This window comes from Tasmannia lanceolata, unplaced genomic scaffold (assembly GCF_043159265.1).
Source record: "Tasmannia lanceolata isolate RefF3 unplaced genomic scaffold, GAP_Taslan_0.1 ptg000013l, whole genome shotgun sequence".
In the NCBI taxonomy this organism is placed as follows: Eukaryota; Viridiplantae; Streptophyta; class Magnoliopsida; order Canellales; family Winteraceae; genus Tasmannia; species Tasmannia lanceolata.
In genome coordinates this window covers 33,125,868-33,152,978 of record NW_027518690.1, presented here as the reverse complement: position 1 = coordinate 33,152,978, position 27,111 = coordinate 33,125,868, and the positions used below count along the sequence as shown (strand labels likewise).

The window sequence follows — 27,111 nt, the reverse complement described above, 5'->3', positions numbered from 1 at the left end:
TTTTGGGTATTACAAAAGGCATTTCCTAGATGGAGATGGACGCTAGCAAAACCCTTTATAACTTTCCCCTTATATAAAAAAAAGGCATCCATTTCCGAATGGAGAGGGGAGATAAAGAATGGAAACATTAGCCGTTTATGGAAGAAGCCCTAGCATTTCATCTCATCTTCATCCTAGAGTAGGTGAAAGAAGTGACAACTTATCCATCCCACAAAAGCTTATTCTACGTACCCAATACCTTTCTTCATTCAACCCATCTTTCCTCTCCTTTTTTCCTCTTCATCACCATGTTAAAATTCGAAAAAAGAAGACCAAAACCCACATCTTCCTTCCCCACCTGGTTGCATCAATGGTTAGACGCTTCTAATTCAGCTATCTTCCTTGTCTTCAAAACAAAACAAAAAAGTATTCGTTTAATTTTCCTTATTTTGAATTTTATTGTTTAGGAAGAAGTTCAAGAGACCTACATTATGGTGAAACCTGACGGGGTTCAAAGAGGACTGGTACTCTCCCTCTCTCTCTCACCATGTTAGTGTATGAGAATTTTAGTAAAAACCCAAGAAAAGTTTTGGGTTATTTTCTGAAGCTTATGTACTTGGGTTGGGTTGGGTTGGTTTAGGTTGGGGAGATCGTTTCACTTTTTGAGAAGAAGGGATTTTTATTGAAGGGTTTGAAGCTTTTCCAATGCCCCAAGGAATTGGCAGAGGTATAACCCTGTTTTTATTCATATGCTTTTATCTGATCAGTTATAATAAAAGGAGCATGGCTTTATTTTTACTACAGTGTATATATATATATATATATATATATATATATATATATATATATATGAGAGAACGGTTCCTACACATATGTGTAGATAAGTTATCTACACACTAGCTTAAAATACAGTGGGGGCTACATTATTTGGGTGATCCAAACCATTCATTTTTAAGGCCCTCACATAGATAAGGTGTCCACAAAAAATCAGATCCATAGGATCATCCTAACCATTCGAACTGTGGAGACAAAAAATGGACTAATTTGTGAAGGTTTAAAGACATCCATTTTACCTCCACAAATCGTAGGGTTGTGATGATCCTATTAATCTGATTTTTTGTAGGCACCCTATCTATGTAAGGGCCTTTAAAATGGATGGCTTAGATCACCAAAACAATGTGGGCCCCCACTGTATTTTAAGCTAGTGTGTAGAGAACTCTCTACACATATGTGTAGGAACCGTTTTCTCTCTCTCTCTCTCTCTCTCTCTCTCTCTCTCTCTATATATATATATATATATATATATATATATATATATATATATATATATATATATATCATTCCCAAGGCCCTTTTTGGATTGCAAGAAAACATTTCTGACAATTTTTTTTCTTAGGGGCATTTTTTTCTTTCTAGTTTCTACCATTTAGAGAGAAATGATATGGTTATGGTTAATTTAGAGGGATATTATCAAAAATTGAAAGTCTCTCTAACTAGAAATTGAATGAGGTTGGTTTAAATCATCTTTTATCGTGTGTAAAAAGTACGAAATTTTAGAAATATTTTTCTTTCCAAACTTTTCCAAACAATTCCTGCAATCCAAACAGGCTCCAAATGAATTGGTGGTGGGGTACTTTATGTTAGAGTCAAGCAAGGTTGCTTGAAGCATTACACCCTAGGTATCTAGTTTGGAATACCTAGACTGTTGCGTCCAGCCCCTATATGTAGAGATACACTAGGGTTATTGACTGGTTAATTATAGCCCATGTAGGCCCACTACACCGGTCCATTATCTTATTAGACTTATATTAGAACATACATAGGGTTATACTATATACCCAACACTTTAGGGGGGGAAAGAGAGAAACAAAGCAAGTCGTTTCTCCTTTTATTCCATTTATGACATAATGATTTGATTTTTACTAGGTAATTTTAGGAGCATTACAAGGATCTTTAGGCCAAATCTTTCTTTCCTAAGCTGATAGATTACATCACTCCGGGCCCTATGGTGTGTATGGTAAGATTCCTGTCATCTTTCTTTCTCTTCAATTCATGAAATGAGAAATTCAGAATATTCAAATTGTTTAGTTTTTCATTTGTCTGATTTGTTGGCAAGGAAGGCTTGGGAGGGTGTTGGTGTTGTCGCATCAGCACGTAAGCTTGTAGGTGCTACAAATTCCTCTTCAAGCTGAACCGGGTACCATCCGAGGAGATCTAGCAGTTCAAACAGGAAGGTTAGAACATATTCTACTTCCTATATATTCATTTAAAGTTTAATTGAGATGAGTCATGAGTATGTCTATGCGATGGTCTTGGATTGCTATCTGTTTGGCAACAGACAAAACCTTATGATGAACTATTATGCAGAAAAGTTGTTCATGGAAGTGATAGCCCCGAGAATGGCAAGCGTGAAATAGGTGAGGCCTGCAACGTTAATATCCTATAAATACTTCATAATATATTTCCCCATGTTTCTTGCTTTTCAATGAAATATCTTTATTTTGATGTGGAAGTTACACATGTTCTTTTAATATTCAGTTTACACACACTAAAAATAATAATAAATAAATAAATAACTTGTTACTTGAAGTGTGTTTAAACATTATTATACTTTTAAATTGATGGCAAGGATGCAGAAATGGAACCATCAAAGTAATAAGATGTCTAAAGCATTTCCTCAACAACCATCACTATCTATTTAAGATTCATATTAATTTATCTAGCAGTCCTCATGATTCAACAAGCACACGGAGAATATATGGCCATATTTGATTTTGTTGGAGGAAACGATAAAAATCACCCTACCATTTTGTTAAACCCTAAACTCACCTTTCTTTACAGTTTATATTCAAAACAAGCACTTGGTTAACGTTGATTTTTCCATGTTACATGGAATCATGGTTGAACTTTTTTTTTCTCCGTGTTGACATTGAATTGGAGCTTATCACTAATTCCCTTTTCATATAGCATCTTCATTTTCGTTTCTTAAAAAATTTCTTTCCTTCTCCAAGTGGATGCCACATATTCTCGACTTATTGAAATTGGATCTTTGCCCAGTTATCGCTTCATAACATCTGAGAACTTCTTTCAAATTCAACACTTTCGAAGCAACATGAAAACTGAACATATGAGAATATCGCCAACTTGAAGGTGTGAGACTTCCTCCTCATTATTTCCGATCTTGAATCCTTCTATCAATCCACAAGATTTCGCTTTCTCCATAAGAGATCTGAGGGTCTCTGCAACTATTACAAAGAGAAAAGGAGAGAGAGGATCCCCTTGTCTTAAGCCATGGGAGGATTTAAAAAGTCCTTTTGGAGAACCATTAAACAGGACGGAGAACCAAGCAGAGGAAACACAACTCCTCATCCAATCTCTCCATCACCTACCAAAACCCATTCTGTCCATGAGGTAGTCAAGACAATTCCATTCCACTCTGTCATATGCTTTTTCCATGTCCAATTTGCAAACTAATCCCTTGACCAATCTTTTCGTAATAGTCCACAGCTTCATTAGCAATCAAAGAACAGTTGATAATTTGCCTATCACTAACAAAAGCACATTGGCTATCAGAGATGATATCCGAAAGAACCTTTTTCAATCTTTCTGCTAGTACCTTAGCTAGGACTTTATACAAGCAACCAACCAAGCTAATAGGGTGAAACTCAGACACTGAGGACGCTCCTTTAACTTTTGGGATCAAAGCAATGAAAGTTGCCCCTGTCCCCTATCCAATTCCATTCCTTCATAAATTCTCTGAAGAAACGCAATATGTCCTCTTCGCCAAACTCCCAACAGCATTGAAAAAGCGCCAGACAGAAACCATCCGGACCAGGGGCTCTATTCCTTTCAAGAGAAAAGACTCCTCTCTCAATTTCCTCCTCCGTAAAAGGAATTTCAAGTCCCTTACTAGTCGCTTCCCCAAGAGACTTGAAGTACACTCCTTCGGGTGTGGGGCGAGGAAGCTCTTCTGACAAAAACAAAATTGAATAGTAATCAACTATTTCCTTAGAGGTCACTTCTTTATTGTCCGTAGACTCTCCATTCACTTTAAGCACCTCGATTCTGTTTCGACGTCTTCTTGCACTTGCAATACCATGGAAGTAAGATAGATTTAGTGGAAAGTTGGAAACATGGAAAGAAAGTTGGATACATGGAAGTAAGATAGATTTGGCGGAAGTTAGATAGAGTTCAAGGTTTGGTGGGAATTATGGGGTGTGAGATATATTCTCTTCCTACTTTGTATTTGGGGCTTCCCTTTAGTGTGGGAAGAGCAAGAGGGATTGTTGGGACCAAATTGTTGAAAGGGTTTATAGAAGGTTGGATAGATGGAAAAGAAATCTTGTGTCTAAGTGAGGCAAACTTACACTTACTAAATCAGTTCTCGCCAATATGCCTATCTATCAATTGTCCTTTTCAAATGTCCAGCTCGCGTGGCTAAGAGAATTGAGCAAATATAGGGGCTCTTTCTTTAGGGTGGAAATGGTGAAAAAAAGGGATCCCTTTGGTTAGGTGGAAAGTTGTCTGCAAACCTATAAAATTTGGAGGGCTAGGGATTAGAAGAGTAAAAGAAATGAACATCACATTTCTAGGCAAGTGGCTCTGGTGGTTCGGTGAGGAAAGATCTCATCTTTGGGTAAAAGTAATAGAAGGTAAATATGGGGCATTGCCGGGTTATTGGTGCCCTGATGAAAAGTTTAGATCCCCTGAGGCTACTGTGTAGAAAGACATCATGAAGATTTATAACCTATTTGCAGAAGGTATCAGATTCAGAGTTTATGAAGGAGGTAGAATTCTCTTTTGGTTGGACAAGTGGACCTCTAAAAGACCTTTAAAAGATTTGTTCCCTGACTTATTTGCTAATGCAAAAAGAAAAGAAAGTTTAGTTAAAGACTATATGGAGAAAAGAGAAGATGGGATCATATGGAAACCTGACTTTTGAAGGAAGTTTTTTGAAAGGGAGATGGACTCTATTGCTAGATTGGTGAAATTATTAGAAGAATGTTGCATTAACCAGGATGGGCAAGATAAAAGGATATGGACCTGGAATTCATCTGGTAACTTCTTAGTCAAATTGTTCTACTTCAACCTAGTGGTTTGCCATGCATCTTCCAATGTAGCTAGAGTTTGGTCATTCCAAGCACCCCCTCTAGTATGCTCTTTTGGATGGGCGACGCTAAGGAGAAGAATCTAAACGGTTGACTTCCTTCGAAAAAGGAAGACGATTATCATTGATCATTGTGCCTTATGCATGGAGGCGGGTGAAAGAACAGATCACCTTCTTATTCATTGCAAAGTTGCTAGAGAAGTATGGGGCAAATTACTTAGTAGATTTGGCATTTTTTGGGTCTTCTCAGAAAGATTGTTTGACCTTCTCATATGTTAGTCCTCAGCCCCTTGGAAATAAAAAGGAAAAACGCTTTGGAATGTGTCTTTGCTAGCCACCATTTGGGTGCTATGGAAGGAAAGGAACGCAAGAGTATTCAAAGGGATTTCTCGGAACCCAGAATCTCTATTCCTTTAAGTTTTAGCTCTAATGATAAACTGGGTGAAGATCCTCCCTTCTTTTAGGTTCATTTCTGCTTATGATCTATGGGAAGGGTGGAGAGTGGTATGTGAATAAGTGGTTCTAATCCGAAAGTGACTCAAGAGTGGATCCCTCCGCCAGAGGATTTTATGAAACCCTACATTGATGGTTCTAGCCAAGGCAGCTCAGGCCCAACCGGAATTGGTTGGGGTTCTTAGAAATTCCTAAGGAGAGGTCTTGTGGGCTTTTGCAGGCCTCATTGGGAGAGCCGATACCACGGAGGACGAAGTCATAACTGTTCACCAAGGCTTGAAATTGTTAGTAACACATCGGGTGGAAAATGTAATAATTGAAGGAGACACGTTGAATGTCATTAGGTGGTTGAAGGAATTTAAAAATCTGCCTTGGAGATTTGTTCATCTTTGTTGGAGAGGAGATAAAATAGAGAAACGTAAGTTGAGAGGATCTCCCCCACTCTATTATATTTATATTAAGTTACATGTACAAAGTCCATTATGCCGTTAGGCATATCACACACTCTAACACTCCCGCTTAAGCTGGAATGTATATATCATACATTCCTACTTCCTAGCTTGTTATAAATATCACTCAATTTGGACTTGCTTAACGACTTTGTAAACATGTCAGCCAACTGATCCACTGAACCACTAAACTCAGTTCTTATTTCCCTTTTCTGGATTCTTTGACGAATAAAGTGATAATCCACTTCAATGTGTATCGCAGCCTTGTTATCGCAATACAATTGTGAATGAGAAGAGGGACCAAAGCCAATCTCAGATAGAAGTGAGTGCAACCAAATGCGTTTAGTGCTCGTATGTGCCATTACTCTGTATTCTGCTTCTGCACTGGACTTGGCTATGACAACTTGCTTCTTGCTTCTCCATGACACTAGATTATCACCGACAAAGGTATAATAACCAGTAGTCGACCTCCTATTTGCAGGAGATCTAGCCCAATCTGCATCAAAGAACCCTTCAATTTTCATATGGCCATGTCTTTTAAACATCAAACCCTTTCTTGGAGCACCTTTTAGGTACTTAAGGATTTGAACAACTGTAGCCCAGTGAGATATGCGAGGAGAGCTCATGTACTGACTGACTACTCCTACAACATATGATATTTCAGGCCGGGTAACTATAAGGTATATGAGTTTCCCACTAGTTTTCTATATCGACCAGGGTCCTCCAATATATCACTTCTTCTAGAACCAGTTTCACATTAGGATCCATGGGTACAGATGCTGGCTTGACCCCAAGATTGCTTGTTTCTTCGAGTAGGTCCAAGACATACTTCTTTTGTGATAGAGAAAGCCATTTAGAAGAACGTGCCACCTCTATTCCAAGGAAGTATTTGAGACAACCTAGATCCTTAGTTGAAAATTCTTTCTGTAAGAAGGTTTTCAATTTCTGTATCCCTCTTGAGTTACTACCTATGATGATGATGTCGTCGACATATACGATCAGCAAAATGCAACCTTATGAGGAGTGATGACAGAACACTGAGTGGTCCGCTGCACATTGTTTCATGCCAAAGTGCATGACTGCCTCGCTAAACCTTCCAAACCATGCACGAGGAGATTGTTTGAGTCCATAAAGAGATTTTCGTAGACGGCACACAGAGGAGGACATCTCCCCCGTGCAACATACCCTGATGGTTGCTCCATATACACCTTTGTGAGATCCCCATGAAGAAACACATTCTTCACATCTAACTGATGGAGGGCCCAACCACCATTTACTGCCAGAGAAAGAAGAACTCGAACGGATGGAATCTTTGCAACTGGAGAAAACATCTCATGGTAGTCAACATCAAATGTCTGAGTATTTTCTTTTGCAACTAAACGTGCTTTCAAGTGCTCAATAGTGCCATTTCGTAAGTATTTAATGGAGAACACCCATTGATAACCAACGGGGCGAGCACCAGATGGTAAAGGAACCAGATCCCAAGTCTCATTAGTGTGAAGAGCTCCCATTTCCAAGTTCATGGCCTCATGCCAGCCAGGATGGGCGAGAGCCTCAGCCACAGTCTGCGGTAAGGAGACAGAATACAAAGAAGATACAAAGCTTTTGAAGGAGGGTGTGAGATTATCATATGAAACAAAATTAGAGAGAGGATGTGCAGTAGAATGAAAGCAAGTGTTGCAAGCAACAGGGGAATCAGAAACCTCAATTGAAGAAGGTTGAGTGGATATCTGAGAAGAAGATGCCGGGATCAGCCTGAGAGGAGGACAGATCGGCTTGGGGCAAAGTCGCAGGAGCTGGTGAATGAGCCACAAGAATAGGAGGATTAGACGGAAACACGAGTGAATCCAGCAGGGCTGGTAGAGGAAGAGTGATCTCTGAGTCTGGAAGAGAAGGACGAAGCTCAGAGCGCTGAGTGAAGAATGGCTCAGACTAAAAAATGTAACATTGGCAGACACGAACCCTCGACGAAGACGAGGACTATAGCAACGATACCCCTTCTGCGTACACGAGTAACCCAGGAAAACATATCGCTCGGAGCGAGGATCCAGTTTGTCACGACCCGGACCTTGGTGGTGTACAAAACAAACACATCCAAAAACACGAGGGGTAAGCAGAAATGGATCCTTGCCAGGATGTAAAACCATGAAGGGCGATTCCCCACGAAGAATGGAAGAAGGAAGGCGATTAGCCAAAAAACAGGCAGTACTGATAGCATCACTCCAATAATGCTTAGGTACCGCATTTGCAAGTGTAGGGTGCGAGTGACTTCGAGTAAGTAACAGAGCTTCTTCTCAGCATCACCATTCTGCTGAGAGGTGTAAGCACATGAGGTCTGATGAAGGATGCTATGGGTGGAAAGATACTCCTGAAAACCATTTGCAGATAAAAATTCTCTAGCATTATCAGTTCGCAAACATTTGATATTGCAACTATATTGATTTTGAATTTCATCATGAAACATGCGAAAGGCAAAGAATACCTCAGAACGGTCTTTAAGTAAATACAACCATGTCATGCGAGAATAGTCATCAAGAAAGACAATGAAATACTTAAAAACAATTGCAGACGCGACCCTGGAGGGTCCCCATACATCAGAATGAACTAACTAAAATGGACTAGAGACTCTACTAACGACTCGGGAAGGAAATAACACATGATGGTGCTTCCCAAGTCCACACGACTTGCACTGAAAGGATGAAAGAGGCCTGAAACAAGATGTGTCTACTGAAGCCGCTGAAGCGATTGATGACCAAGACGACAGTGCCACTAATAGGCATCCAAGGAACTATGAAGGGCAGTAGGCGGCCGACAGTCAAGACGATACAGCCCATCCACCTCACTACCCGATCCAATCGTCCTCCTAGTCAAAAGAGCCTAAAAAACACAGTAAGACGGATAAAATGAGACAGAGCAATGAAGACTTTTAGTAATTTGACTAACCGAAAGTAAACTAAAAGGAGATTTAGGGACACACAGGATTGAAGATAAGGTAAGACTAGGGTGAGGAGACACAATACCAACACCGGTGATGGGAGTAGTAGACCCATCAGCAAGGGTAATAAATTGAAAACCAGAAGGAAAGGACCGAAACGAGGACAAGTGAGAAGTGTTACCGTTCGTGTGGTTTGAGGCTCCCGAATCAATGATCCATGACCCGGAGCTCGAAAGAAGAGTGGTGGGTGAGCTACCTAGCTAGGCAAACCCCGCAGTAGGCGGACGGGCACTGAGGCGATGGTGCTGAAACTCCTCATAGTCAGCATGTGAGAGGGTGAATGAATCATCAGTTGGTGCAATGACAGTAATAAAGGGCTGTGGTGGGTCGGAAGAACCAGTAGAACTCAGGTGGGTAGGGTGAGCCTGACGAAGCTCGGGATGAAGAGTGTAACAGATGTCGATGTGATGTCCCCCCCTCTGACAGCGAGTGCAAAATGACCTGCCAAGGCCGCTAGCAGCACAACCACCTCCCTATCCTCTACGGCTACGACCACGACCAAAGAAGGTACCACCACTAGTGGGACGACTATTGCTATCATAGGCTGCAAGAGCCGAGCCATCCATTGGGATGGGAGAGTAAGAATCACCAAGAGAGTACTGTTGTACACGGGAGTAAACCTCGGTGGGAGAAGGAATAGAGCCCGAGCGAATAACCTGCTGACGGAGATGAGTGTACTCCGGACCCAAACTCTCAAGGTACTGAACAACTCGAATTGGATCCCTCTGGTGAGCAGCAACACTGAGATCGGTTGTGAGAGGCATGTAGACATCAAGCTTATGGCATAGGGCGACAAACTGGTTGTAGCAAGTGGCGAGGGAAAGATCACCACGTCTTTTTTCTACACCAGAAGTGGCGGAAATGATGCGTGCGCGCTGATCGGTGTCGCCGATGGGGCTACAAAGATCTCACCTATGCTCCTCCTACTTCAACAGACTGGAAACGAGATGATCCAACCGTCTGATATACTGCTGATGGCAATAGAAAGTGGCTACCTGTCACGGATCGTCGATCGGATATCGGAAAGGCGTCGATCGAAGAGGTGGAACACGATCGACGACCGAGATGTCTCCTGAAACTGTGCTGATAGGCGATGTCGGCTGCTGAAAATGAGATAGGCGTACTCTGCTAGATGCGTGGAACAACTTCCGTGTGGAAATCGAGGCATTGATTCCGAGCGAAAATAGCCCGGGTGAGGAGAGAGAGAATGATGAGAGAGTGGAGAGAGGGAGGAGAGAAAATTTTCCTCCTTTGTCTATTTTTTTCTTTTTATTATGTTGCTGTTCTTTCAAGTGGTCACGTGACCACTTAAGTTAAGAGAGAGGGGGTGTTTGTGGGGAAATGGATGGGGGCTTATTTACCTTATAACATAAGGTATATAATACACATGAACGCGGGGTATCCAAGAAAAAATAGGGGGCAAATTTTGTTTTTCTTTTCTTGTTCTGTACAAAAAGATTATAAGTCATTTTGGGTTTCTTCACTAAGAAGCAAAACCCAAAATGGGTTGTCTTCCTCGGGGAGGTGCGGCGGATGTGGCACGAAGGCGGTGGCGCGCGGCCCCGGCAAACGACGGCGAATGTATGGATTAGGGTGTGGTTTTCTCTCTCTTTTTCTTTTTTCTTTTTTGAAAATGGAAAAAGAAAGGGTTATGCGGTTAGGGCTGTGGGGTTTTTGTTGGTGGGTTTCAATGGCAGAGAGAGGGAGAAATCTAAGGGGTTTGGGTGAAAAGCTAAGAGGTGGGTTTCTACACAAGAAATAGGTGCTGGAAATTTAGGTTTAGGGCAAGGGTTTGGAGTGGAGGTAGTGATGAGGATCTGGAAAAGGGTGGTATGTTGAAGACAATTTGTAGGGGTTGGGCTAACAAGGAAGAAAATAATAGGTATAGGGTATGATAAGAGGTTTTAGGTGTTTAGGATCGAGGGAAAAATTGTTGTAACCTAAAATGGTTTAATGGCTCATGTCCATTATTTCCTGAAAGTTACAAATTCTCCATTCATTTCATGACAGTTATAAATTCTCTATTTATTTCCTGAAAGTTACAAATTCTCCATTTAATTTTTTGGTGAAAAGACATGTCTATTCGTTTTCTATAAATAGCAAACGAATTTCTCATCCAATACACAATTTTTCTTCTGCAGAAAGAGTTGTTCTCTGAAAGAAAACTATTTTTTGATCATCCTTTTGATATCAAATCAAATTTTCCAAGTGTTTTCTCTGAGTGTGTTGATCCAAGTAAATTTCGATCGCGGCCAAGTTTGGTAGTGCTAATCAAGCCTGGTTGGAAGTGTTGTATCTTGGGAAGCATTGTTCATTATCTATAAAGCACCATAGGCAGGAACAAATCGCTTTAAGGAGATTCGGTAAATCGTACCTCACTCATTATTTGATTATCTCACTAACAATTCTTCTATACATTCCAATTCTATTATTGGTTTACAACAAATAGTGTGATTACAACAATCTTAAAGCGATTTTGATCTAACTGTTTGTTGGGTTTATAGGAGAATTGAAATGGCGGGAATCTTTGATGACTTACCCGATATCCAGAACTTGAATGTCGGGGAGGACATTACAAATGATGGAAATGTTCCAGTGGTCAATCCGACCAACAACAATGGAGCGCCTGGTAACAATGCAACTAATGCTGCGGGTCTTCGTACCGAGACCACAAATGGTGGTGCGGGTTCAAGCCGCACGACTTTTGGACCCGGAATTGGTTTACCAATATAGGTTTTATGCCTTTTGGTTCTTCTGTTGGAGGTATGGTTCCACAAACCATTCCTCGTGTGGTGATGCCAAATCCACCAAATGAGAAGCCAGAAAAATTTACTGGCGTTGGGTTCAAACAATGGCAACAAAAAATGTACTTCTATCTGACCACTCTAAACCTTGTGAAGTTTTTGTCGGAGGTGTGCCCGATATTGTCTCCTAATGAGCATGATGTCACAACGCTTGCGGCGTTGGAGGCTTGGAAACATGGTGATTTTCTTTGCCATAACTACATTCTCAATTGTTTAGCTAACAATTTATATGCTGTTTATAGCAGTTTTGAAACAGCCAAGCAATTGTGAGAGTCCTTGGAGAAGAAATGCAAAACTGAGGATGCTGGCACAAAGAAGCATATCATTGCCAAATTTATGGACTTCAAGATGGTTGATTCAAAATCAATCATTAGTCAAGTTCAAGATTTGCAAATCATTTTGCATGACATCCATGCTGAGAAAATGACTTTGAGTGAGTCTTTTCAAGTGGCGGTTGTGATTGAGAAGCTGCCACCTACTTGGTTAGACTTCAAGAATTACTTGAAGCACAAGCGCAAGGAGATGAATCTAGAAGATCTCATTCTTCGGTTGAGAATCGAAGAAGACAACAGAAGGGCAACAAACCCTTATAAAGAACCAAAGGCAAACATTGTTGAATCTTCCAAACCCAAAAATGATGGGAAGAGGAAGAGGTTTGACCAAGAGAAAGGCAAACAAAAGGAACAGAAGAAGAAGTTCTAAGGCAATTGTTACGTCTACAACAAACCTGGCCACCGGGCTAAAGATTGCAGAAAGCGCCCGAAACAAGGCAAGGACAAAGAAGCCAAACAAGCAAATCTGACTGAGCAAGAAGATGATGAGAAGTTTTTTGCTGTGGTGATGTCAGAAGTATGCTTGGTGTCTAACACCAAGGACTGGTTTGTCGATACCGGTGCCACAAATCACATTTGTGTCGATAAACACTTGTTCTCATCCTATGAAAAGGCTGAAGAAGGAAAGAAGCTTTACATGGCGAACTCTGCTTCAGCAAACATTGTTGTAAAGGGAAGCGTGGTCCTGAAGTTTACTTCTGGAAAGGAGCTTACCTTGAAGAATGTGTTGCATGTTCCAGAAATAAAGAAGAATCTAATTTCTGGCCCCATACTTGTCAAGAAGGGGTTCAAAATTGTATTTGAATCTGACAAATTTGTACTCTCTAAGGGGGGGATGTACGTGGGGAAGGGGTACTTATGTAGTGATTTGTTCAAAGCCAATGTGGCTGTTATTGATGTAAAGAACAAGTTTATGTATCCAAATTCTATTATCAATAAAGATAAAAATTCAGTTTACATGGTCGTTTCTCCTTTTCTATTGCATGGTAGAATAGGGCATGTAAATTATGAAACTATGAAAAAGTTAGCCAACTTAGGGCTAATTCCAAGATTTGATTTGAATGCCCGATACAAGTGTGAGACTTGTGTTGAAGCTAAGTTTGCTAAGAAACCTTTCAACTCAATTGAAAGGAAATCTGAACCTCTACAACTAATCCATAGTGATCTATGTGATTTAATGTTTGTGCAAAGTAGAGGTGGAAAGAAGTACTTCATCACGTTTGTAGATGATCGTACTCGATTTTGCCACGTTTATTTGTTAACTAGCAAAGATGAGGCTTTAAGCACGTTTATCAAGTATAAAAATGAGGTTGAGACTCAACTTGATAAAAAAGATCAAGGTGCTTAGGTCTGATAGAGGAGGAGAATATGAGTCTTCCGAATTTGAGAAAGTATGTGCAAATTTGGGAATAATTCACCAAACTACTGCACCATACACTCCGCAACAAAATGGTGTTACTGAATGGAAGAACCGAACATTAAAAGAGATGGTCAATGCCATGCTTATAAGTTTAGGTTTACCTCATAACTTGTGGGGGGAAGCAGTACTAACTGCAAACTGTATTCTTAATAAAGTGCCCCACAGGAAGACAGGTAAAATTCCATATGAGTTATGGAAAAGTAGAGCTCCATCCCTTAACTTTTTAAAAGTGTGGGGGTATCTTGCAAAAGTAGCAGTCCCTCCTCCAAAACAGATTCGTCTGGGTCCTAAGATTGTTGATTATATTTTCATCGGCTATGCTCAAAATAGCAGTGCTTACAGATTTTTTTTCACAAATCTGAAATAAGCAATATCCATGTTAATATAATCATGGAAACAAGAGATGCTGAATTCTTTGAGGATATATATCCTGCAAAGAGAGATCAAGGTGAACCTTCTCAGAAAAGATCAAGAGAATCTAATTTTGAGAATGAGAAAGTCGAACTTCGAAGGAGCAAGAGATTAAGAACTGAAAAGTCATTTGGTCCTGAATTTCTAACATACATGTTGGAAAGTGAACCTCAAACACTTAAAGAGGCTATGCCAACTCCAGATGCTCCTTTCTGGAAAGAAGCTGTAGACAACGAAATAAATTCTATCCTAAGTAATCATACTTGGGAATTAGTTGATCTTCCCCCGGGAAATAAACCAATTGGTTGTAAATGGATCTTCAGGAGAAAGCGTAAAGCTGATGGTTCCATTGATAAGTACAAAGCAAGGCTAGTAGCCAAAGGGTTTAGACAAAAAGAAGGTCTAGACTACTTTGATACTTATTCACCGGTAACAAGAATAACATCAGTGAGGATGTTAATTGCTATAGCTTCGCTATACAATTTGCAGATACATCAAATGGATGTAAAAACTGCATTCTTGAATGATGATCTTGACGAGGAGATTTATATGGAACAACCAGAAGGTTTCAAGGTCAAAGGACAAGAACACAAAGTGTGTAGACTTGTCAAATCATTGTATGGACTTAAACAAGCTCCTAAACAATGGCATGAGAAATTTGACCGAGTCATGATACAAAATGACTATAGAATTAATGAGTGTGACAAATGTGTATACATTAAATCCAATTCGGATGGTTATGTACTCATTTGTCTACCAATTTCGCCATATCCCCCTTATGAGATCTCGATCTCATTGTGATCCCATCCCCTTCTTTCATTTATGTTGGAACCATTGAATTCATTAGATACTGATTCCTATATCGAAAAAGTGTCTGCTCCTATTTTATTTCTTGCCCATCGATGACATGTTGATTTTTGGTAATAACTTGAAGGTTATTGAACAAACCAAGAAGATTCTCGAAAAGAACTTTGAGATGAAAGATTTAGGTGTTGCTGATGTTATACTTGGCATAAAAATTATAAAGAATTCTGATGGCCTAAGTTTAACACAATCTCATTACATTGCAAAGGTAATTGAGAGGTTTAAAAGGTTTGGCATTAAAGATGCGAATAATCCTTTTCTTCCATACCTAACTCTGAGAAAGAATACTGGAAATAGTATTAGGCAGCTGGAGTATTCTCAAGTAATTGGTAGCATCATGCATCATGAATTCCACTAGACCGGATATTGCGTATTCAGTTGGTAAACTAGTAGATACACAAGTAATCATGGTCATTACATTGGAATGCTTTGTTGAGAGTGTTGGGTTATCTTAAAAGAACTAAAGACTATGCTCTACAATATGGCAGATATCCGGCTGTTCTGGAAGGCTATAGTGATGCCAATTGGATTTCGGATTCTGATGAATCGAAATCGACTAGTGGATATGTATTCTCGCTAGGTGGAGCTGCGGTTTCATGGAAATCCTCTAAACAAACTTTGATAGTGCGCTCAACGATGGAATCTGAATTCATCGCCTTAGACAAAGCTGGTGAAGAAGCAGAGTGGCTTCGACATTTTCTGGAGGATATTCCATTATGGCCAAAACCTATGCCTGCAATTTGCATACACTGCGACAATCAAGCAGCAATTGCAAGGGCACAGAATGTAATATACAACGGTAAGTCTAGACATATTCGTCCTAGACACAAAAGGTTTGTCGAGAGAGCAAGTGAACTGCGCATCGAGGGGAATGGGGTTAAAAGCCTTAACCCAATAAAGAGATTACAGGGTGGAAACCCAACCAAGCGATCTGAGATCCCGTGGACTAGGTTCAATAGGAAAACGTAAATTTTGGAAACTTTAATGTGAGCATTGTTTCCTATTCCTATGATGCACTAGTGCTACCTACAGCGTTTTAAGGATACACTAAGCGTTTAATGATTCCTATATCTTGGAAAACCAATATTTTGGTACACCAAGTGAGGTATAGTAGGATACTTTTGATAGGAATGTGTAGACACCCCCATTTTGCTCTGCTTTAATCAACAAAGAAGTTAGTGTTCTTGTTATCAGTCTTTTTCAGTGTTTTCCATTCCTGTGTCCGTCCCTTATGCTTTCTCGATCTTTTCAATCATTTTCGCCATGTTTCGCATTTTTCCGTTAAAGTGTTGAGAGTGGTTATTCGCGAGAATCAAAGCAAGAGAGAATTTGGACCCATTCGGTGGGCCCGCATTGAGCATTTTGTTTAGACTTGGGTCAAACAATGAAACCATACATTTTTCCATGGAAAATGCATTTCGGCTTCATTTGGAGTTAACATTGAAACATTAATCTCTATGAGAAGGTGTCCATGTGTTTTAAGCCATGGGATGGGGCCCACCATGCGCTCAGCATGGTGTGGGCCCATCACCATATTTGTAAAGCATTTAGACAAATTGAAATGGGGCCACCATGATAAAAAGTTTAAAGGTAGGGCCATTATCATTTGTGGGACCATTATCATTAATTTTTTATGGGTGGTGCCACTATCATTTTGAGCTTCATAATCTGATGTGTGGGATCTACAATTTACATATCAGGCTATGGTTGGGTGAGACCTATCATTTTTATTTTTATTTTTATTTTGAACGTGATTAGAATTCAATGGTCCGATCGGCGAGGCCCACTGTACCCCCAATTACATACATGATATGGTTGATCTCAAGGTTTGGTAATTCCACCACCTAATAAATAAATTCGGCAATGTTTGGGGATTCCCTATGTCATTATTTTGAAAAGGAAAGTTTTTAAGAAAAGGATGGTGTAAATTTTCTCTCGGTCATTGAATATTTTTGGAAATATCCTCTCCCTTTCTAGAAATAATATGCGAATATTCTCTTCATAGGTGATGGGTTTTAGCAAGACACTAAACGTGAAAAGAAAAAAAAATTTGAAGAAGAAACTTTCTCAAATAAGAATGAGAGGATCGATCCTAAGAAAAAGGAAGTAGACACCATTAAGAAAAAAAAAAAAAGAAAGGCACAGGATCGGTTTTTCCTCAACAGGAGCTTGGGGCTGAGAAAAATTCCTCTGATCCTCATTCTCGATCTATCTTATTCTGATTCTCCCTCCATCTTGAAAAACAGAGTAGTGATATTGCCTGTCCAAAAAAAAAAATGAAAAGAGAGATCTGATAAAAAGAAGAAAAGGGAGGAAGGGAAGGGTCTCTTTTGGGTTTTCGGTGGCCACAGCAGCTTGAAAAAAGAAAAATCTCTATCTCTCCCTCTCTGAAACGGCCGGCCATCTCTCTCTCTCTCTCTCGGGAACAACTCTCTGGTCTCTCCCTCTCTCAATAGTTTTTTTTCCATCTCTCCCCCTCCATCTCACTCTCAGCATTCTCACCCTCTCATCTCCTCACCTCTCATCCCTTCAAGAGAATGATCTTTTGAGAAGCAGAAAAAAAAAAGAAGCAAAGAAAAGAAAGAAAACAGAGTATCGGTTTTCACCGATACTCTGTTTCACAGTTCTCTCTCTCTCTCTCTCTCTCTCTCTCTCACACACACACACACACACACTCTCTCTCTCTCACACACACACACACACACTCTCTCTCTCTCCCTCTGTTTACCATCTCCCTCAAGCTCTCTCTCTGTTTTCCTCGGTTTTCTTATCTCCTCACTTCTTTCAACCTCTTCAACCAAAAAAAAAAAAACGAAAGAGAGGAAAACAGAGTATCGTATACTCTGTTTTCTCTCTCTTTCTCTCTCTCTTTTTATCACTCTCTCTCTACCCCTCTCATTCACTCACTCTCTCTATATCTCTCTCACCCTCTCTTCGTCTCACCCCCCTCACTCTCCCACTCTCTCTACGTCCCTCTCTGTCATCCCCGTAATTCCTCTCTATCTGTGTCTCTCTCTGTCACTCTCCATCCCTCTCTTGGCATCTCTCTCTCACTCTCTCTCACTCTCTCTCTCTCGGCCTCTCTCTCATTCTCCATCAATCTCTCTCTCGGCAGCAAAGGAAAAATAAGGAAAAAGCAAAGAAATAAAGAGAAAGAAAGGAGGTATGATCGCACGTCGGCGGAATTTTCGGATTTTTTCGGCTCTTGGACTCGACAGAGATCTCGACTACAGGTTAGTACACTATTCTCAGATTTTTCCCGGATGATTTGGCATTTTTTATGAATTTTGCATGGTTTTTAGCATTTAATTAAATTTAATTCAATATTAAATGTGTGAGCTAAAAATCATGATCTGCATGAGTGTTTCAAATCCGTTTCGTCCCAAAGTTTAATACGATGTTCTACTTAAATAGAGTAAAATAACTATCGGATCGGATCGGACATTGGATCAACGGTTTTTTAGAATTTGAGTGAAGAGTAAAATTTTATTTAAAATATTGGCTGAGAAATTACGAAATTCGAAAAAATAGCCATCTCAGGATGATCTATTTTTTGGAATTTTAAATTTTTTTTGTGTTCATCACATCAGAACAAGGTTGGAGGACGTTTTCCGGAGTCGTAATTTTCTCGAAAATCGTGTTTTAAAAATAGAAAACTCTTTAAAAATATCTTTTCAACGAAGAAAAATAAATTATATACTAAACGGATTCGAAAATTAATAAAATTTCGTGAGAAAATAATATGATACTGGTACAATCTACCATGAAATTTTAAGAATTTTTGGATTTGGTTTGGTATATTATTTTATGCTTTCTTTGAAAATTATCAGATTTTGAGAGAATTGTTACAGACATCAGATCACAGATAAAATTCTTAAAATTTTTACAGTAGTCTTATATTCTATATTTCTAGTTGCTGTAAAATTTTCAAGTGATTTAGATCCTGTTTTATAGGGGATGTAGTGTTAATTCATAATCTGGTCTGAAAATTTAAAAATCCGAAACTGATAGTAAATAGTTTCCAGAATTCATGAAAATCTCTCAGCATGCTATTTTTACTTATATCTTGTTACTGTAGAAATTTCATTGAATTTAGATTCCTATTTCTAGTAGTTTCGGTGTTATTTTTGCAATCTGGTCAATTAATTGTTAAATCAAAGTTAAATATGAGCTTAATGTAAAAATCTTCCAGTAAGCTACATCTCATCATATCTTGCTTCTGTAGAAGTTTCAACTCATTTCGAGTTCGTTTGCAACAGTTTCACTTGTAAAATCACTCATATGTTTAAAATTGATAAAATTCATTGAAAATCCGAAATTAATTAAAAATCATCTGAAAATCTCTAAAGAACCTTAAATCTCTGTCACATATTAACTCCTTAATCCATTGAAACAGAAATCTTAGGATCTTTAGATTTCCCTGGAAAAATGGCCAGCGCATCCATAATCGTATCCCTATTGCACTCGATCTTTGACAATTTGAATATTTAAGCTATAGCACGTTGTTGGCTCTGAGGTTACTGTCCACGGAAATTCTGAGATATGCCAGGCAATAAGGTGCTATAACCTAAGTATGAAATTGCGCAAGGAAAGAGCGCACGATTCCCTTCCTTGGATGCTATTCTGGGCCGAAATTGGTGAATCCTAGAACCATTGGTAATCCTTAAATGTCCAGAAACTGAAAATCCTTGAAATCTGAAATTCATTAACTTCAAGAACTTGAATCGATTTGTCTCGAGTCTTTCAGAACCATTGGATTATGGTTTCCGATATAAGAACCATTAGAGCCCAATTTAGGAACACTGGTGTCAGGTCGTGTCCTAGGTTTTAGGGAGTCTTAAGTTTTAGGGAGTCCTAGAGTTAGGAGTCCAGCCTCATCACGGACGTTTGCTATGGATAGCAACCGTGTCATAGGTCTAGTTGCACTAGTCGCCCAATCTTTCCCTAGGACAAGCCTAGTAAACTAGGATGTAGGCTAACCTGCATTAGTCTAAGGAACCACTTGCATTTAGATAAGAATCATATAGCATCTTAGATGAAATCCTAGGATAATAAAATCCTCAAATTGAATTAAATAACTTCTCTTAAAACTGTTGAAACAGTCAATCCCGTCTAGGTCGGTGTCTTAGTTGAGTTAGGCATAAGTAGCTTAGCTTAGGTGCACCGAACTACGTCGACTCTGATCCCAGTGAGGCTTGGGTACATAGGCAGCTTGGATGTCTGATGGCATACCAACCGCGAGTCGGCTCCACAACAAATTGTGGGGTTTTGTATATTAATTTTCTTGTAAATGCTTAATTAAATCACTTAGGATTTTTCATGAAATTAGAATTTTAGGAGAACTTTCACTTAGATTGAATTCAAACCAATTAAGAAATCAAGATACACATCTAGGATTCACATTGAAATTAGATCATAGGATGCATGTCCCGTAGTTAGCACATTAATAGAGAGTTGAATGAGCCATTTAAAATAAATTTAAAAGAGTTAGCTTTTGGAATTGAAGACCGATTATCGGGCAGGAATGGTGCATGTGTGGTGGATAAATCCCCATACCTTCCATTCTCGTAACCAGGTAGCGAGTCTAGATTTCTGATTAATTATGGGTCCTAGATCCCACATCTAGGTGGCGACTCTGTCAGTCTTTTTTGTGTGGAATTCGGATTGCCTTAGTGATCCCAAGTTCACATAAAAGATGAATTAAAATCAATAATAAAAATGCACACGCCAATCGTGTGGGTACGAGAGACCAAGAGAGAGAGCGTGGTGGCTCCCGCCCCACCCCCTCTCGCAGGATCGGGTCACACAGAATGCACCTATATGCGTGGAGCTGGCCGACTCTATGAAATTCTTTAAAGGCAAGAATTTCTAAAGCACGCATGAATCCCGAGAGGTTCAGGGCCGAAATAATGAACACAACAGAAAACCAATCTTGGATTGGAGGGGCTCTGTGTGAGGTCTATTGTCTGGGATTACACAAACAACTAGCGATTCAAGGCATAATCCATCGACTAGTTAAGTAAGCCCGATAAGCTATCACTAAAGAAGGTTCAAAGCGAAACCTACCTATCTTGATGCAGTGTCCTTCCACAGACACACTCAAAATTCCTCGAGTCAAAATGTTTTATCTTGTTGATCCATTAAATGTGGGGGATTATTGTAACCTAAAATGGTTTAATGGCTAATGGTTCAATGGCTCATGTCCATTATTTCCTTTATAATTTAAAATGGATTGTTGTAACTTAAAATGGTTTAATGGCTCATGTCCATTATTTTCTGAAAGTTACAAATTCTCCATTCATTTCATGACAGTTATAAATTCTCTATTTATTTCGTGAAAGTTACAAATTCTCCATTTAATTTTTTGGTGAAAAGACATGTCCATTCGTTTTCTATAAATAACAAACGAATTTCTCATCCAATACACAATTTTTCTTCTGCAGAAAGAGTTGTTCTCTGAAAGAAAACTATTTTTTGATCATCCTTTTGATATCAAATCAAATTTTCCAAGTGTTTTCTCTGAGTGTGTTGATCCAAGTAAATTTCGATCGTGCCCAAGTTTGGTAGTGCTAATCAAGCCTGGTTGGAAGTGGCTTGGGAAGCATTGTTCATTATCTGCAAAGCACCATAGGCAGGAACAAATCGCTTTAAGGAGATTCGGTAAACCGTACCTCACTTCATTATTTGATTATCTCACTAACAATTCTTCTATACATTCCAATTCTATTATTGGTTTACAACAAATAGTGTGATTACAACAAAAATGGTTTAATGGGATTTTGATGTTGGGAGAGGATGGGTTTGATAGGCTAGGCTGAGGAAGAGATTTTTGGGTTGAAGAAAGGGGTGTAATCGACTACGGTTTTCTGTAGGTGGTTGCTGGAAAGGAAGATGTCGATTCACGGCTTGATCTTCAGAGGCTCGAATCCTTCGTTCTTGGATCTTTCGCTGTGATACTAGATTTGATGTAGTCTAGGGAGAGAAAAATAAGAGAAGAGAAGAGGAAGAATAGAAGACAAGAAATAGAAGAGAATCTCAGAAAAGAAAAGTAATCTTAGTAAATCATCCAAAAAAAAAGTCCATATAAAGTCAAGGTGGCAAACGGGCCGGGCCGGGCCGGGCCGGCATGGCACGAAACTTCTTGGCCCGATGTGGCCCGTGGGCCAGGCACGGCACGGAAAAGTTGAAAGTTAGGCAAGGCCCACGGCCCGCGGCCCGTATTGTGCCGGCCCAGGAAAACAGCCCTAAATACTCACTTTTACACTGATTTTACCGTGCCGTGCTGCGGGCCTAAACCCCACAGCCCGGCATGGCCCGCGACTTCTTGCCGTGCTGGCACGGCCCGCGTCACTGTAGCTATCCATGTCGTGCCAGCACGGCCTGTGGTGTGCCGTGCCGGGCCGCGGGCCAGCATGGCCCGTTTGCCACCTTGAATATAAAGTATACAAGTGGCCTATATAGGCATCAACAATAAGAAAAGACTAACATGTCCCTAAAATCAGTAAAAGACCAAATATCCCTAATAAAGCCAAAAATTCTCAAAATATCCCTACAGACAACAAGTAATCCCCAAAATGTCCCTACGAACAACAAGTAGATCCCTACGAAGCCCTCTGAATGCGGCTCCGCCTAGAATAAACCCGTAAGGGACATCTACAATCTCATCACTGTTGAGTAAAAATTTGCTCCTATCACATGGTGTCGACCACTGGTAATGTTGTCTAAAATCATTGCCAGGAGTTCTCGGAACATTCGGAATTTAAAATCTGGAATTTCTGAAACTTCCATTTCAACACGCTCAGAATCATGACATGCAACTCTGTGGTGGTGAGTTTTATGAGCTATTGAATCCAGTCTTAAGAGGTTAATTTCTAAATTTGATTAAACACCTCTCACATGCACGATTCAAATCAGCAGATTTTGGAATCTGGAACTTTTTGAAGTGCAAACTTGACAGATTTCTGCACTTATGTGACTGTTACATTTGACAAGAAATTTGCAACCTTCTTTCTTAAGCTTGGTGTTAAACTTGTAGGAATCTTCTAACTCCATTAGATCAGCTACAGGTTTGTGGGAATTGGCTTATAGATTAACTCACAAATTCTACTTCCATTGACAAATTTCAGTTAGTAGCACTCTCTTGTCTGCAATCTGCCATTTATGAGTCAATGAATGTTTCATGTGTTATTATCTATGGGAAAAGGGAGATTTATTCAAATTATAGGCATTGATTGAACTGGAATTAAAGGAATATCATTAGAGCTATAGTTGGACTTTGGAGTTGACCGAGTTTTCTTGCTCAATTTTTATAAGAACGAACTCGTAAGTTTTTTTATCACCGGCTGCAAGACCAGTCCTAAAATCCGTTCTCGAATTAAACTTCATCTTCTACTCATCTACACATTTGACTACCATCCCTGCAAAACATACTACATCAGAAGGGGTCTCACCTCTTGGTTAGGGCTTTAGCTGTGATCATTGTCATGCTATAATGGTCTGTATTTGCCAAAAGGTCTTGGGAAGGGGAGTCACCTCCTGGTTAGGGCTTTTCTAACATACCTTGAATCTCTTTTGAGTGCTTCATTAAAAATTCGTCTTCCTATCTTCTTGATTGTATGCGTCTTATAATTTCTGGGCAATATTTTAAAAACATGATAGGTGCTGAAGTGGGACTGGTTGAAATGCAGCATTCAAATGTTATGGGCAAATTGTCAATGGCTTGATTTCCTTTTAAGGTTTCTTGATTTCGGCTGTCTAGTAACTAATGGCTTGATTGCTTTTCATGGATTCTGCATTACATTGTGACATGCTAGTATGTGCAAGTAAGAAACATGCTTTCCTCAAGACCTGGCTTGGAAGTTATGTTCTGTGGCATAGTTACCATGGTGGGAAACGAAACGTGAAACGGAAACCGGAAACACATGAATTAAAATAGAGGGTAAACACGAACGAGAAAATGATAGAAAATCGTATGAGAAACATCTTAGGAAACTCATTAGAAGCGTTTAAAAAACAATAGAAAAAACACTCTTGAAACACTAGGAAAACAAGAAACATGTGGTTTTGTAGACTTACATTTTGTTAATTTCAATTTTCTATTTGAATTTTTCTTATTTTTATTTTTATCGCGGTATAGGCTATTGTTTTCTTTTTTAATATATATTCTACAATTTTTGATGAGTTTTTTTCCAAAATGATTTTCGTAAGTTCCACTTATGTTTCCTACGCATTTCACATGCATTTTCTATGAGTGTTGCATACGTTTATCACACGTTTCACACATGATTTACATAAGGTTCTCATATGTTTCCCATGCGTTTCAGAAGCGTTTCCGAAACGTGGGAAACATGTTTCCTACCCGCGAGAAACGCATTTTAGGGGAAACGGGTTTCTCACCTGCCCAAGGAGTTTCCGGCGACTATGTTATGTGGAATCAATGATAAAAGAATTTTTTTTTTTTTTAACTTTTATATCCTATAGTAGTGGACTTCTTCAATATGACTGGCCTTGAGTACATTTTAGCATTATCCTCCCCGATAATCAGGAAGGTATGTGTGGTATGAGGTCCTACAACACGGTATGGTTTGGCAAAAACTAAATTGGAACAAAGAACAGGCCTTTCTGTATTTTTTTAATATGCTAGGGTACAACTGCTTATGTAGGTGTCGGACATTATGTATAAAGGTTTGTTATTCTTCTTCATTTATATATTATAAGATGTTTCTCCCCAATTGTCAATACTCCATCAAAACGTTGGGGTTACATAGTTACAGGATGTGATGTATTCAATATGTTATACATTAAGTCCCTGTTTGTTTGGAATTTGACAACAGATTGTGAGTCCAAAACTGATTATTGGACTCAAATTTATGGTTAATTTTGAGCCCAATAATGAGTTTTGGTCTCACAATCAGGTCTGAAAATCCAAAACAAACTGTGTGCTAGTGATTAAACTTCTATTTAATGCTAGTTATAATTGTAATCTCTAATTTTATGGTTGTATGATGAAGGTAATTTCACTCCTTTCATACAGATATGTGGTTCAAAGGAGGTGAAGTGTGTCAATGGACACAAGCTCAAGCATCTTGGCTTAGAGAGTGATCTTCACCAAGTGCTTGACCATCGAGCAAAGCAATTTGGAAGACCACTTTTGCAATTTTCTTTTCAAAGGTAAAATTATTCTATCCAATGTGGTTTTGATGAGTGTAGTCAAATGAAATTTTTGTTACGAGGCCTTTCCATCTTCATGTAGCATTATACATCATTATTTAAGATAAACTGGTCAAAATTCTATAGGCCCTCTCCAATTTGAGAGGACTGTTTTGGAAATCACAACAATTTAACTCCCACACTAGAACACTCCATATATTTGTTGTTTGAACTGGTGAATTTTATTTTATTTTTTAAAAGTAAACATGAGGTCAACATGTACTACAATACATAATTACAAATATTTCCAATATTTTTTAAAATGTCACAATAGTTTGCATGATGTATTCTAAATTGAAAGGCGCCCTTGCAAAAATGGGGTGAAAGGGCTCCCCCATTGACTACAAGGGGTGGTTATGCATTTAATGCACTTTGACTTTCATCCATCATAAATGCACAACTGCTCCTTTCAGCCAATGGGATTGCCCATTCCTCCCTTTTCTACAAGGGTGCCCTTCAGTTTAGAATACCTCAGTTTGCGTTTGTTTTTCTTCTTATAGGCGACAAAGTGCCAAAATTTTGCCTTGATTTTTATAATTGAGCGAGACATCTTCGTATTTTATTTTTATCACGAAAATATCCCGATAAATTCATGATATTATTTATTGGGGAAGTGATATATCCACCCCCTTTGATTACTTGGGACACCCAACAACATTTTATCAATGACTGCAGAGGGGCTGATGTACTTCACGTCAGAAGGATTCAATGGGACTGATTGCCTTGTACAGTGCTTCTAGGTGTCCCATGTAATCAAAAGGGGCGGATATATCACATCCCTATTTATTGGCCTTATTTTGTTCTTAAATTATATATATTTATATATTTTATTTTTTTCAGTTTTTTTTCTTGAGCATAAACCTGAAGATAACAAAAATATTTAAGTATCATAAAATACACCCTTCCCGAGGAATTCCCATGACAAATATTTATGACCATGCTATAGTAATGACGATAATAAAGACCAAGAAGAATCAAAGCCAATCAACCTTCACCCAAACTGTAGGGTAACCATACATTGAAATGCACAAACCAAGCAACTTTAATTTCAGATTCATTGGCGTGAGGATTCATTGGCGTGAGGGTCCCCACAAGAATATGTATGAGAAAGATGATTTTCCCATTACTGTTTGGATCGCAAGAAAAACATTTTGACGGAAAATTTTCTTTAGAATTTTTTTTTTCAAATTATATAATTATAACTAGGGATTTGCTAGGGACCATCCCATAAGGCATTTCGCGGATGGTCTGTTTGCATGTGAGAGCGGCCGCCTGAGATGAATTAAATTAATGAGACAAAATTTGCTGAAAAGTGAGCATGTGGCTGCTCTCATATGCAACAGCCCATCCGCCTTTTGCGATGGTGGCTAGCAAATCTGTCACGCCCCCAAACTGAATTCCGATCTAGGCACATAACAGCGCCAAATATTCATCAGCCACAAATATGTAAGGGATTCATACTGGAACCATGCAATAAACAGAGCCACTAAAATAATAACTAATTAATTAATTCACAATCATAGTAATCTATGCGGAAACTAAAATCTCTTGTCCAATGGACTACATCAATTTAAATAATTAGAAGTGCATTTCAACTAAAGCTATTGTCTTAATAACTGAAAATAATAAATCTCCTAAATTGTCGCCCTTGCCCACTCTCAAGCTCGCAAAATCAAGCATCCTACTGTCCATCACCTGTAACATAGAATGCATGAAATGAACTAACGCCCAGTGAAATAGATATGTCTACACTAATAACATGATATTAATCAAATAGAAACAGAGTAGCTAGCAATCTATGCAATAATTGTAACTGGCATAGCAATTTGGCTAGCAAAATTGTATAACTCACATAAACATGCACAACTGTAACTGGTAACTGTATCTTGTAACTGGTAATGGTAATTGTGCCTGATGCCTATTGTAGTGAGACTAGTATTGCTAGACTACGTAACCAACAGAACCTGCCTCTTAACTTGTAGGAAGCCGAATCCTAACGATCTCGTATGGGATTACATCTTCGAAAATACTGCGTAGGGTTATAACTACGGCTTGATCCGTGACCTTCATTCGACAGCCTAGAAAAAG

At 39.1% G+C, this 27,111-nt stretch overlaps 1 pseudogene across 1 annotated transcript; it reads left to right on the top strand.

Moving 5' to 3' along the window:
* The first annotated feature begins 62 nt into the window (after positions 1–62).
* On the top strand, positions 63–25,171 carry LOC143891406 (nucleoside diphosphate kinase 2, chloroplastic-like; annotated as a pseudogene). The gene is made up of 7 exons (XR_013255313.1): positions 63–352; positions 447–503; positions 620–706; positions 1,916–1,996; positions 2,100–2,213; positions 2,347–2,396; positions 24,848–25,171. The product of XR_013255313.1 is annotated as a nucleoside diphosphate kinase 2, chloroplastic-like (transcript).
* Positions 25,172–27,111: the final 1,940 nt, after the last annotated feature.